Below are 14,787 nucleotides of genomic sequence, written 5' to 3' on the forward strand. Positions count from 1 at the left end.
ACAGGAGAGCTGTTTGGTTTTTTGAGCACTGATGTGCAACCCTATTTCAGGATGCTACCATCCCTTGCAGAGATTCTCACATCGACTCTCTTACTAATTTTCCTGACTTCATTCTTTTGCCTCATTTAAGTGTAGCTATCTAAAACTTAATTGCTTCCCAAAAGTAAAATTCAATACTGAGACTCTTCTCAAATTTGTTCAGTTGCACCTGCCACTCTTAAACTAAAATTTATATTCTGGAGCTTCCTCCTACCCTTCTACCCAATTCTTTCTTACTTATCCTTCGTAATCTGCAAAAAATTGTCCCTGGGATTTCCAAGAGTGTATAGGGTAATTTATTAGGGTTGAATTCAGCTATATGTAACAAACAACCCAATTAATGGCTTAAATGAGGTAGTTTTAATTCCTTCCTCTTAAAGAGCTTGGAGTTGACAGTTCAAGTTTGTTATGGTGGCTCTAGTTTATCACCAACAACCCAGGATTGATGTGTCTTTCTGCTCTACCATTCTTAACATTTGTTTCCAGCTTTAATGCAACCTCATGGCTGCAAGATGGCTGCTGCAGCTCTAGCTATCACAATGATATTCCTAGCAGCAGGAAGGAAGAAGTATCAAAAATCAAAGTGTGGCCTCCCAGGTGGCTAGACTATTTTAATAAGCCTTCTCAGAAGTTCTAACCAATGACTTCTGCTTATCAACTTCAATGTCTCGAAAGAGAAATTGGAGAATCTAGTTTTTGAATTGGGTACGTTGGAAACCCTAAGGCCCAGTTAGTGAGGAGGGAGAGGAAAATGGGATAGATGGGATAGACAGCTAGATGGCTCTGCCCAGATTTTCTTCCTCCACATTCTCCTGGCATTCCTGCTTGTATCTGCCATCACTCTTACCACATTTGAATGTAGATATCTGCCTATCAATTTGCTTCTCATAACAGTCTGAAAACTCAGTTCAGAGAATGGCATCTTGCATACAGCAGATGCTCAGTATAGATTTGATGTTGATGACCCTTGATATTTAAAGAGATCATAGAACCCTAGAATACAGACCCAGTTGTGAAGTTCATCACTGTACCTTAGTCATATAAGAGAATACCCTCATTCTTAGGAAACGCAAGTTGGAGTATTTAACGGTGAAGATTGTGCTGTCTATAATATACTCTTAAATGACTCAGCAGTAATAATATGTACTATATTTAGATATAGCTATCATGTGTATATATACAGTGTATTGACTAATAGGTAGATGGTAGAGAAAACAAATTGGCAAAAGTTCAACAAATGGCAAATCCTACTAGAGACTTATGGGAGTTCTTTATTCTATTCTTGTAAATTTTCTATAGAATTCTTTTTATAAAAATGAGAAGTTGAAAGGGTCACAAAGACTATATTTTCAGGGATCATTTCTACAATTTATTGCTAGAGAAGTTTCTCTTAACATGTGAGGCACCACCCAGTATCATCTTGCAAATTAAAAAAAAAAAAAAAGAGGAAAACAGAGCTCTGAAATTTGAGACCATATAAAAAAAGGACCTTGTAAATTGTTTAGTCTGTTCTCCCAGAAAGGTGACAGTCCTTTCCTGAGTCACAGGCTCCCTGCGTCTTCCTCAGCCATAATAAGAGTTAATTGACTTCTTATAGTCCCTTCCTGAAATCCCTTCTCCACAGAGATTTGCACCTGCTATTTCCTCAGCATGGAATGTTCCTTCTTCACCTTGCTGCCTAATACCTTCTATTCATCCTTCAGGCCTCTGGTCAAGTACCGCTTCCTCAGAGAAGCCTTCCCTGACTCTCCTGATTGTGTCAGATTCCCTTGTTACAGGCTTCCTGACAACATGTATTTCTCTTCATCTGCTCAGCAGAGGTATTGGTTTCATCAATGCCTGTCTCCTCTGCCCAAGGACCATTTGTGACAGGTCACTATCACAGGTGAGTGCTCACTGTGCACCAGACTACCTTCTAAACACTTATGTAGAGTCAATGTCCACTGCAAGTCCCAAATCCACATGGCCAGGTCGATCAGATCCCTCTCCCATGCTTGTGACATATTTCATGCTGCAAATTTGTGATGTCTGCTCAGATGATACACAGGCATCTAAAACTTTGCACATTCAGTGTTGAACTCATCTTCCTCACAGGGCCTCTCCTTCCCCTCCTCTTCTGTTTCTATTTCAAGAAACAGCAAAGAAAAGAAAAACAAAAAAAGAAAGAGCAGTACCATCCACCCAGCTGCTCCCAGTCCCTCCCAAAACACACACACGCCCCTACTGGGCACGTCTCAGATTCCCTTTCTCCTGCTCTCAAAGCTGTTCTATCACCAAGTTCTGTTCCTTCACCTCTAAAGTGTCTTCTCTCCTCTGCTCTGATTCCTCTATTCAAATTGCCATTTATCATCTCCTCAGTGGAATTCCATCAGAACTTTCTGTCTCTTTTATTTACCCCACAGCTGAAACCCATTCTCCACACTGCAGCTAGAATTACCTTCTAAGTCATCATGTTCACCGTGCCACTCTCTCGCTGAGAAATCAGCCTGTGACTTGGTGAGCTAAACTAACTTGGAAACCCTCATATATACATATATATATGTATGTATGTATAAACACCTAGCAATTTAAATACATAACTGAGTTCATAGGAAAGAAAGATGAATGCGCTCCTATCAAAAACAAAAAGAGACACTGAAACCCAGGGTGGCTTGCACATGAGTTGATGCCATAGCAGTCCTGGGAGTGATCATTAGGCCTTGAACAGAACCAAGTGGTGAGGGGCTGTATTTTATCAAGAGATGCAACAGACTGAAACTTTGACCTCCGTGTTTGGCTAATATCTGCTCCTCAACTCTGGCTTTAGCTTTGGCTTTTAGAAAGTCAAATGTTCAAATACCTGCCTCATCCTTGAACTTGTGCATCATCAGTAACCATGTAATTGTATCCATTTACTCACTGATTTCACCAGTTTTCCCACTTGTGTCCTTTCTGTTTTCCATGATCCAATCCAGGATACCATATTGCATTTAGATTTACTCTATTTTTAGTTACATATTCTTTAATCACCTCTTCTGTGATGATTTCATGATATCATTTTCCATAGATAGACTAGAAAGATAATACATTTTCCTCTCTAACAAGATTAATCACATTTGTTTTCTATTATTGCTAGTTTAAATTTTTTCTTTTAGCTTTACAACTCTTTTTGGTAGTGTCACATAAATATTTAGGATTGTGGTCAACTTTGGGGAAACCACTACAAAATTTCTTTCACATATAAGTTGTAAGTATATACTATGTAATTGTATACATTGTGTTCTCAAATATCTTTATGATGGAAAAAAATTTCTATGTTGATTAAATACTGAATAAGAATGAATCCTCCATTTATAGTTTTACATTTCTGATATTAGAAGAATTTGCTACAGGCTGGAACATTATATATATAACTATACATCTTAAACCTTGTTTCTCAACCATCCACATATTTTTAGTGCCAGGCATTGTAGGGTTTTTTACATCTCTATCCAACCTCTGACACTGTGTGCCAGGCAAGGCAGCATGTGGATGGTAGGAGTGTTTTTGGAAGCTATTCCAAAATCTGTACACCCTGCAATAACTAAATTACACATGGAAATGACTGCAAACCACCTAATATATCCATGAAACCCAAAATAAATGTAGGCCAACTCATCTTCTTCCTACTCAAACCCCAAAAGGCCCATGGTCATTCCAATGCCACCACCATGAGAAGAAGTTAGAAAAAATGATAGTTAATTAATAAAAACTGTTATTTTTCTGGATTTTATACTGTTTGTTTTAGGTGTCAGCTTTTAAGACTTTGTTGAGATTTCTTTTCTCATTGTCAATATTTACTTTCATTCTTAGTCTTGTTTTTATAGCTGTGTTGTTTCTTTTAAAGAAGACTCCAAACTGCATAAGCTTCAGGCCCCAAGAAAACTGGATCTGCCCTTAACTGAGTGAGTTCACCCGTCACAATTGTCAGGGAAGAGCTACTAAAAGACAGTCTTCAAGAAGGGAATTGAACTCAGAAGGAAGAGGTAGGATTCAGAGACAATGGAGCAATTAAGTACATGTTAATGGAATAATAACAACCAACAATAGTATTAAACCGTTCCTCATCGCTCCAGTATACTACATAAATGCTGCGAGGTGGCTGCCAAGGTCCCATAAGATGGAGTCTTGTTCTTTTCTTCAGGCATCATTCCCACTCACCACTGACTAGAGAAGAGTCTCAACTCTGTACTGCCCTGGGACCTCTAGGCATTCTCACATTCTGTTCCTTCTCCCTGGAATACTCTTCCCCTCCCTTCTTAAGAAAGGGTCACCTGAGCCTACCAGCCTCGATGAGGGGCCCCTCTGGCCTGCTGCCACTCTGCCCTACATTGATTCCTTACCTGACTGTGTCTCCTGCTAGACTGGGTCCCCCGAGGCAGAGCCAGAGCCTGCTTTGCCCTCTGCTGAACCCCAGCCTTAAGCACAGAGCCCCGTGGGCCAGCTGTAAATATCTGCTAAGTAAATGGATAAACAGCAAACTGCGAGTGAAACCAAACCTTCTGCTTCTCAGCCCTTGTCCTTTCAACTAGCGTTAACGGGCATTCGTGGTAGCCCACTTGCCTGCCTTAGTAAACACAGTTGAGTGAGAACAGTCCTGTCTCATTCTAATGACTGTGTCCTTCCTCGTGTCAGCTGAGGGCACAGCAGATGCTGGAAGCATGGCCAGCGCCCCTTCCATATCCTCTCCGCCTACCCCGGAAGTGGCCTCCCGAGAGTTCCACGCTGGCCTGGGGTTCCACGTCTCTCTCTGCCTAAGGACATCCTCTAGCTGTGGGGGTGTGCGGGGAAGCGCCAGGGAAGGAGCACGCCAAGAACAGAACCAACCACCAAGGGCCACTTCCTTGCCCATCAGTGGGACAATCGGGGTCCTGTTCCACATAGTCTCTCCCAGGGTGCCCTGCAGGACCGACCTCCAGCCGCCGAGAGTCACCTCTCCTCTCCCTCACGTGCTCACCTCCCTGCTGAACTGCTGCACACAGATGTCCTAAGACCCTGTTCCAACACCACCTGTTGTGGCCCAGCAGAGAAGCAGTAGCAGGTGCAGGAGATAGAGCAGAATATGGTTTGGCTCTGGGATATAGCTCTAAAATGTTTGAAAAGAAATTCCTGAAATGTGCGAATGTCAATAGAACAAATGTTTCTCCTGAAGGCTTGGGGAGGTTTCAAACTTCAAACACTGAAGGAGGAGAGTCTTAGAAGCAGAGGAGTTTATAGACCCATTGACAGGGAGCGTGCACGCACAGTCACTCAGTCGTTCAGTCTTGTCTGACTCTCTTGTGACCCCATGGACTGCAGCCTCCAGGCTCCTCTGTCCATGGGATTCTCCAGACAAGAATACTGGAGTGGTTTGCCATTTCCTACTCCAGGGGATCTTCCCAACCCAGGGATTGAACTTGCATCTTCTGCATCAGCAGGCAGATTCTCTACACTGAGCCACCCGGGAAGCCCTATTCAGAGGGAGAGGAGCATTGAAAAAGCAAATCTTAGTTAACAGACGTTTCATTGCAGTGACTCAGGATAGAGTGCTTCTCTGGCCAGCACATTGGCTGGTCTTCTCCATTTTAACATGGATAAGTCCAGCAGGGGAGACTCACTGTCGGATTCTTAGGCTGGGACCCAGCTTCCAAGGAATTTAGGAAACCTGCTCCTGCCACCTTCATAAACTCTAAGTATTTGAAAACAACCAGGACCACTAGTGTCTGACTCATCCCACGGAGGCAGGGCTCCTGGAAAGAAGACTCAAGAGGGGACCCTGGAGTGGTCCTTGCCTTTGCCTGGTTGTATCTTGTTCCTCCAGGAGGGGAAAGGCTACTGCCTGGTGCTTCCCAAGTCTCTTCCCAATGCCCTGGGCTCCGGGTCAACTGGCCAGGAGTCAGACAACTCTGGGAGTCACTCCCCTTAGACAGAAAAGCCCAACCAGGTGCTTGGCAGCTTCCCAGATTGTAAATATCTCTGCATTTCACCAGAGGCAGTGGACTCCAACCTGCAACGATGAAAGCGGAAAGTCTTAAAAGCTGAATGGTTTTTAGACAGATATAGAGAGTCTGGAAGGAAAAGTCCATCTCTGGGCCTGGTTATCTGGAAAGAAGGAGGCAGACTCATGAAGAGGTTTCCAGAGAGGACTAAGCGTGCAGATGGTAAAACCATCAGTGGAGGCTGCGCCTGGGATCCGCACAATGGGTGCCCTGTATGCCTTCTGGGGACTTCTGTGTTTAAGTGTTTGTGATCCCTGTCCCCCCTGCAACCTCAGGCTGGGGTCTGCTAAGAAAAACAACCTGGCTCACAACGGCATTCTTCCAGCTCCACTTGAAAGTTTAAAAAAACCCTTGGATAGGAAAATAACCTCAGGGAGCCAAGGCTTTCTGCACTTGGCGAAGCCCTGGACCCAAAATACACATAAGAACACTTCGCTTTGAAAGGCCTGCAGTATTCCTATCTGAGTCATCTGAAAACAAATAAAAAGAGACCTAAACAAACAAACCTAATTGTGCCCAGAAACATGGCCAGGTTTCCAGCCTGGCTCCCCCTCTGTTTTCATTAGTCAGAAGCCAATATATGCAGCTTTCCTGGTATCCAGAACAAGCAAAATATTAAAAACAAATTGCCGAGGTTTCTCCCCTTCCCTCATGGTGCAGTGCTCAGGCCAAGTTCCTGACTTCTCTCTGTCTTGGTTTTTGAACCTCTTTCCGTTAGTCTTGATGGACAGCTGCCTGCTTATCAGGCTGCCTGTTGTCGACCAGCAGCCCTGATTGACGGTGACATTCATAAACGTCAGCCATTATTGGACACTCAGATGAAATTTAGAGAGACATCCAGGTCTTGAGACAATATCGTTTTTACTAAAAGTCAAAGCAACTTGTTTGAAAAGCAAGCCTGCCAACCCAGATTCACTTAGGACAGACTTATCCATTGCTCTTGCCTGCTCCTACCCCTTGCCTTCCTTTTCCTCTCTTCTACTTATTTCACCACTGAGTGGGCATTCCATTGTAATGGATATCTCTTGGCTTTGCCCAATCATTGTCCTTTCTGCTAATATCACCCATTTTTTCTTTGGAGAATCAGTGCTCCCCCAAATTTGAGTCCCTGTAGTTTTGGTGGTGGGGGACTTTCCTCACTGACCTTGCTTCAGGAGTTTGTGATCAGGGACTGGCCAATCAGTGTCACCAAAATTCATGCAGGGATGGACACATCCCTTTAGGCTGTCGAGACAGAAGGCTGGAACTTTTGCAAAGACTATTGGGACAGAAGCACACTTATTTCTCCAGCATTTTTAAACTGGCAGAATTAAGTCTAAAGCTGCTGGCGGTCACAATGACACCATGTGGGAAGAACTGGTCTGACCAGAAAAGCAGAGCTGAGTGATTGAGAGGGAACAGAACTTGCCCAACATCATTTGAGCACCTGGATCCAGCCATGACTGAAGACTAACTACTCTGGACTTTTCTGTTATATGAACAACTTCATTTTCAATTGGGCTGTTACATCTTGCACCTGAAAGAAACCTAAAACACACGTGCACACACACCCCTTTCAAAATGCTGTGTGAAATTAAAATTTTTCATCTTCCAAGTGGATGGTTACGCTCATCTTTTTGTTTCAGGAGGCAACGTTCTTAAGAGGAAGATTTGTTCCCCATGAATTTCAGTTTCAGCTAAATGTGGCAGAGAAGTCTAAGAGACAATTTACTTTAGCCCTGAGTCCTATGAGAAAAATTGCCTTCATCTCTCAGTGTAGTAAGAGATGAATGAATTCTTTCACCTAACTCATTTTTGACACAAGAAATCAAATAATGTAGCAATTACTAAGGAATTTCTTTGCAGTCCTTGGCTTGTTCTGATGACCAATTCCAGGCATCTTATTCTGTGAGGCCAGGGGGACATCTAAGTGCCAAGATTAGTCTAGATCCAAAGCATGTGAAAAACAACAATAAATCCCTGCCAAACAAAAACCAAGGTAACCAATGACACATAGACAATTTGCGGGTAGCAATTGAAAGTATAGGACCAATAAGCTTTTTCCATGTTTCTTATGACGTGAAAAGGGGGAACTCGGGCCTCTTACCCCCTCTCGATAACTGTCCAGAAAAGAAAGTCGTGTTAACTCCTTTAATCTAAATCTCCAATTAAGAGTGAATGGGGTAGGGCATAGTATAAAGGGATATAACCTGGATCTGTGGAACTGGGCTAAATGATCGGAAGAAAGAACACATTTTGAAATTATTAGTTTTGAAATTACTAGCTGTCCCTCTTGAAGGAATTTCATCAGAGCTTGGTTCAAATGTCACGCCCTCAAGGAAGCCTTCCTTCATGTTTTCATTAGAAAGTATCACTCCTTCCTGTTGCTCTTGCACAAAATTAAAAATATTTGATATTAGAAATAGTTGTAGTAAGATGGAGAAAATTTTTCCTCACAAAAGTGTCCTTGGTGAGAACATCAGAATAAATAATTTGGTAAGTTTTTTGGGATGAGGAAAAGGATAAGATCTCAAAGTGCATTGTTGAGACACCTAAGATGGTTCCTACCCAGACTTCTAAGCTGGGTGGGTCTAACTTGCAAATAGAAGAAGAGGAAATATTTTGATGTGGGGGAGTTGAAAGAGCTGGTAACTTTGCATTTCAAAGAGGTGGTAGAGAATCTGGGAATTGGGGATAGTTGCTAGTGAGGCTGGGGGCGGCCCTAAGAAAGGTTTTGGGCCGTGGGGGGATAAAACCCTCCTGGAGGTGAGCAACAGAAGAGGAGCTTTGATGAACAGAAACATCCAGATGGAAGTTTAACCTGATGACTGTAATGGGTACCAGATGTCCCTTTTCTTGCTTCCTCAGTGACTGTGTGTGTGCTTCGTCACACAGCCGTGTCTGACTCTGCAACCCCACATGTCGCAGCCTGCTAGGCTCCTCTATCCATGAGATTTTCCCGGCAAGAATGTTGGAGGGGGTTGTCATTTCCTCCTCCAGGAGAGATCCCCAACCCAGGGATCAAACCCACATCTCCTGGGTCTCCTGCATTGACAAGCATGTGAATTCTTTACCACTGAGCCACCCGGAAAGCCGATTCCCAGGAAAGCCTCCAGTAAAATCTCCACTGCTCACAAACACATTTGCCTGATGTGGAGCTCTGAAGGGAAAGGATTTCTGTGTGCAGGTTGACACAGGCAAAAGCAGAGAAAACACATGCAGACAGACATAAATCTCAAGTTCAAGCTGACTTCTGGATTCCATTTACCTGCATGCCTCTCCCAGTGGATAATAAAGCTCTGGGGGAGGAAGGGGATTGGCATTTGCACCCATTTAAAAAATTTTCACTAAGATAAATTGATGACCTAACCTGCAAGGAGATATCTGCAACAAAAATTATGGCCTGTGTGTCAAAGAAATTGTTGTCATTGACTAAACTCCTGGGGCTCAAAATATATTGTGATCATTATTGCTCTGAGTACACAAGTATTAAGGAAAAGACCAGGGAGTTCCTGGTTCCTGGAGACGGAGTGCCAACGGGGCTTTTATCTTATACCTTTTCTTCAAATTATACACAGGTATAGTAAGGTGAACTTTACTGGTATTTTCTCCCACACTGATGCTGAACTGGCCTTGTCTAGCCTTGACCAACAGGACATTAGCAAACAGAGGCATGAGAAGTAAAGTGATGCTCTGTCTCTTGAAGCTCCAAGAATGCGTGACTGTCACCATATGAGCCAGCCTGGGCTAGCTGCTGGATGATGAAGGATGCAGATCCCCAACAAGCCACCCCTACCACCCTGACTGACATCAAGTCAATAGCCAGACATCTGAGGAGGCCATCCTAGGCCATCCAGCCCCAGCAAAGCCAGTCCAGACCAGAAGAATGCCCAGCTATCCTGCATAGTTGCCAGAAAGCGTAAATGTTGTGCTTTCAGCCACTAAGTTTTGGGGATCATTCATTACCTACTGGAAATTGACTAATAGGCCTTTATCCCATTTTACTGGTTAGGACATCAGGCTTAGGGTGACTGAGAAAATTGCTTCAAGTCAAACCTCTAGTTAAATAATGGAGCTGGGATTTGAACCTACATCAGTCTTATGTTAGCCTGTTCAATGTAGTTCTATAGCCTCTGTTTATCAGAAGGAGCTTAGTTTCAAGCCCATGATAAGAGCCTCTTCTCCAGCACTGGGGGACAGTGATTAGAAGGGGTCTGATGGTACTGCTGACTTGAGACTGAAGGGCTGAGTGTTAACCTATATAATCCTGCCCCCTGTGGTTTTCAAACTAGTCTGCACGTGAGAATCATTGAGAAGTTTTTAAAGATCCTGATGCTCAGATCAAATAAGTCAGACTCTCTGAGGGTTAGCGTCAGAATTTTTAACCCCCTATTAACTCTAAAGCAAAGCCAAGGTTGACAATCAGTGTCTTCAACTGCTCTGAAAAAAAAGAGTGGAGGATGAAGAAAATTGGTGCTATTTAACATAGAAACGTCTCCAAGGAAGTAAGGTTGGGGCCTCCTGAGAAAGAGAGATCAGGAATAAGGGCATAATTGATTCAATAAACATAAAATATGCACCAGACACTGTGTTACTATTCCCTGCCTTCAAGGATCGCAGATGTGACAGTTACATAGATGCGTCATCACAGTCACACGACAATAAACATCATACTTCTATTAATATGATCTAGATCAGAGTAGTATCTTTAGAAGAGGTACTTACTCTTTTCAGTTGGGTCCCAGAAAAGATGACCCTGGCGCTGAGACTGATGGAGGGGAAGAGATCTCTACTCATTAGTACTACCACCAATGGACCGGGCACTCAGGTCCAGACTGGTTGGCCCTAAAAGCTGGGAAGGTGCAAAGGGGAAATCAAACACTTAGAGGACAAGTCAGAGTATGTAAAAGAGAATCATACCCCCTAAGGCCCCATCCAAACATTGATCTTATGTGTCTCTCAATGGATTGTGGTGACTGGCCCCAGTAGAGAATCACCTGGTCATTATAATGGGGATAGTACTTGGACCCCTGTTCCTGGGAATTCCAAGTCCTGTGCACACATGCTAAGTCACTTCAGTCACGTCTGACTCTTTGTAACCCCATGGACTGTAGCCCACCAGACTCATCTGTCCATGGAATTCTCCAGGCAAGAATACTGGAGTGGGTTACCATTTCCTCCTTCAGGGGATCTTCCCAACCCAGGGACTGAACCTACATCTCCTGTCGCTCCTGCATTGCAGGCAGATTGTTTACCACTGAACCACCTTGTCCACCACGCTCCTCTGTCCATAGAATTCTCCTGGCCAGAATACTGGAATGGGTTGCCTTCTCCAAGGGCTCTTCTGGACCCGGGGATTGAACCCAGGTCTCCCACAATGTAGGCAGATTCTTCACCATCTGAGCCACCAGGGAAGCCCTCCAAATCCTGACCCCATGGCAGTAGCCGCAGAGGCCTCTGGTGCTTCATCATCAATGTGTGGTCACGTTGATGCAGCGCTGGCATTACCCGGGTGCTTCCTAGAACTGCAGAAACTTGGGATCCACCCAAGCTTACTGAAACAGAATCGTGTTTTAACAGGAGCCCTGATTAATTCCAAGGCACATTAAAGTTTAAGGAGCACTGTTCCAGTGCCCTCTAGCACCCATGTATTGAATACATTCCCACTCAGCACACAATCCAAACCCAGGGCACCCCTTGCATATTGAGCTAACCCAGCCCTGGTTTGGGCGATAGCAACCAACAGGAGCTGTCAGCCAGGCTGTGGCAGGGACACATTAGAGGACAGAAACATATGCATGGAGCAAGACACAAGGTCAAGAGCAAGGAGCTAGCAGCAGGAACAAGTGTACTTTGAGGTTAAGTGTAGAGCTTCTGCCCTTCCTCCATCCCATCCCAACGATGTTTCCAAACCCTAAATGTTGGCACATCAGCAAAACTGCAACTATGGACCTGCCTTCAGCCACCATTCCCTCCCACTATTGTCAGATTCAAGGATTTATGGGCTTAGAAACAAAGGCGGGCTGCCAGAGCCTTGCTCTGCCGAGTCTCAGGTGGTGGTCGAAGCATCCTGGAAGGCCCATGGCCACCCATACAAGAACTTCAGGAAGCTCTGCTGAAAGCCAGGCAAGGGCAGAGCCTTCACTTGCTTAAGCAGACAGACCAAGGTCCATGGGCACATGCGTATGGTCCTGCTTGCTAAACACTTCTCTCTGCTCTTTGCTTCAGAATCCCCGGCAAGTTGCATTCCTGACCGGAGATGTCAGGGGGACCTCATATGAACTGCCAGTCGCCAACTCTCTTCTGAGGTTGGAGGAAATGGCTGGGAGGCTGCCTCCCCTTCCAGTCTGGAACCGGGTCGTGTGCTATCCCATTGCTCACTCATGGGCCATCCACTTGGCTCTAGTTCCGCTTTGGCAAATCTTGCTCCTGGCAGGCTGGATCCACAGGAACTCTGTCATTTCTGAGTGTGTGTCAGGCTCTACGGAGGGAGAATGGTTTTGCCAAAGGGGAAGTCAAGGCCAGGGGGATGGCCCTGCATGAGGAAGGGAAGGAGACCCAGTTCACAGCAGTTTTTAAGGGGCTTGGGGTCAAAATTTCTGTCCTTGAAATCATCCTCGTGAGATACTGGGAGATGTCAGTTCTTGAGATGGATCTTGAGATGGACTGTGGGGTCAAGGTGACCTCCAAAACCAATCATAAGTATTTGGCTCAGTCACATAAGCTTATTGACAATCCAACCCAGTACCACCTCTTCCAGGAAGGCCTCTTTGGCTCCCCCCATCAGCTTCTCTGCTGGTGGGCTAAGGCTGAAACCCCTAGAGTAAAAGGGGACAATTTCTCTGCTAAATGTTTCCCACCACTAAATTCTTCCTGTAAAGTTTTGTTGAAGTTTAGGACAACAGAGTCACAAATCAGAGAGGGCTTTATGACTCTAGTTCCGCTTTGATCTCGGCATCCCCCACCTACTTGGCAGCACTCCAGGTGACCTGGCACCATGGCACCGCTGTTCCCGAAGTGGGGCCATGAACCTCCTCCAGAATGGCGCTTCCTGGTGTCTTCTCCCATCACAGTACAGGTCTAACTGCCCTTTGGCCCCTAAGAGAAAAGGAAAGCTTCCTAGTGCATACACTAAGACTCTGTCCTTTTCCTGACCCAGAATGATTGGTAATGGGAGTGTCTATTGCCAGTAGGAGAAAGCCCATTGGTCAACTGTCCCATTGATTCATTCATCCATTGACCAACCGACCTAGTGCTTGGACGAGAAATCCCATCCAACCCACTGAGCTGCAATCCTGTCCCCCTGTCTCACATAAGACACAGTCAGTACATTTTAACAGCCTGGATTTTTCTGTCTTAAGTGATACCACCTGGGAGCCTGACGTCTTGGTCACAGCTTTTCCTCTGGCTTTAGGAGCAGAGAAGATCAGGGTTTCTGTCTTCTAGCCAGCTCTGCCCTCTCAATCTCCTGTGATCAAAGGTAGGACAAGGGGACACACAACTCCCAAAGACAAGGAGTACTTTTCAATTGTGCTGCTGCATAAAGACTGAGGAAGGAAATTTTCTCTTACTCAGCAAGGATACAAAGCTGGGAGCATAATATTATTATTGCAATTGTTATTGTTACAAAATAAACAGAACACAACTTCTCAGTCTGCTGAAAAGTGACTTCATGCTCTTGGGGTCCCCTGCACCCCCCCCCCCCCAGTGGCAGGTAAGCACTGACCTTAGGACTAAGGTTTCCCTTCAAGTGGGCCCTCCCTAAAGGAGCAGAGAATGTGCCCCACCAACAGTGTTTCCTCTATTTTACAACCACCTCCAGCCTGGCACTTCTCCCAGCTGCAATACTTGTGATTGTTACAATTATGTAACAAATATTTACTCTGTGCCAGCCTGGAGTTGAGTGCTTTTCTTGTAAGACCTTGTTTCATTCTCCTGGAAATCCTGGGAAGTGGCTCCTATTGTTATTTCCAATGAAAAGATAAGGAAACAGGCTCAGAGAAGTTAAATATAATGTCCAAAGTCCCATAATGAGTGGCTGAGGCAGATTCAAGCCCTTGTCAGACTCCAAGCCCATTCTCACAGCCATCACACAATATAAACTCCAAAATGGAATGACATCACCAGGAGAACCTCACGCCCTAGAAAATCCAGGCCCATATCCACGTCAAATATCCTATGCTTTGTTCTCATGAAAACACTTGAGTTTGTCAGATATGTCTTGATCTGGGTTTTGCAATATGCTCACTCTAACTGCTTCTGATCTAAACTTGCCTCAACAAAAGCCTCTACAGGATGTTTTTGAAAATATAGTTTCCAGCATCTTACCCCACACCTACTAAGTCAGAATCTCCAGGAGTCAAGTGAAGACATCCGTATTTCTAAAACAAATTCCCAAAGTGATACTTATGATCATGTAAGTGTAAGAAACTATCTCCAAACTGTACACCTAGTTCTGCCAGATGCCGAGATGGAGGGAGGGGAATAAAAGATGGGTAAGTGACAGGTCTTGCCATCAGGGAGCATGCAATCTAGTTAGGAGGAAAGGCAGATGGATTCAGACCCACCATACGCACAATTAGATAATGACTGTGGGATTCTGATTACCGGACAACTATTATTCAGGGAAAAGGTACACTGTAGACAGGGAGACTCAGAAAGAATCAGGGAGGGCTGCATGGAGGCGGTGGAACATAAGGTGGGCTTTGTAGGATTGAAGGTGGGAAGAAGAAAGAAGATATTGTAGTCAGGGAGAGCGTCAAGTACAGAAGCC

At 44.7% G+C, this 14,787-nt stretch overlaps 1 pseudogene; it reads left to right on the forward strand.

The window, feature by feature from the left end:
* Window positions 1-1,376: 1,376 nt before the first annotated feature.
* On the forward strand, window positions 1,377-1,453 carry LOC139030281 (small nucleolar RNA U3; annotated as a pseudogene).
* The last annotated feature ends 13,334 nt before the right edge of the window (window positions 1,454-14,787 follow it).

This window comes from Odocoileus virginianus, chromosome 21, assembly GCF_023699985.2.
Source record: "Odocoileus virginianus isolate 20LAN1187 ecotype Illinois chromosome 21, Ovbor_1.2, whole genome shotgun sequence".
Taxonomy (NCBI): Eukaryota; Metazoa; Chordata; class Mammalia; order Artiodactyla; family Cervidae; genus Odocoileus; species Odocoileus virginianus.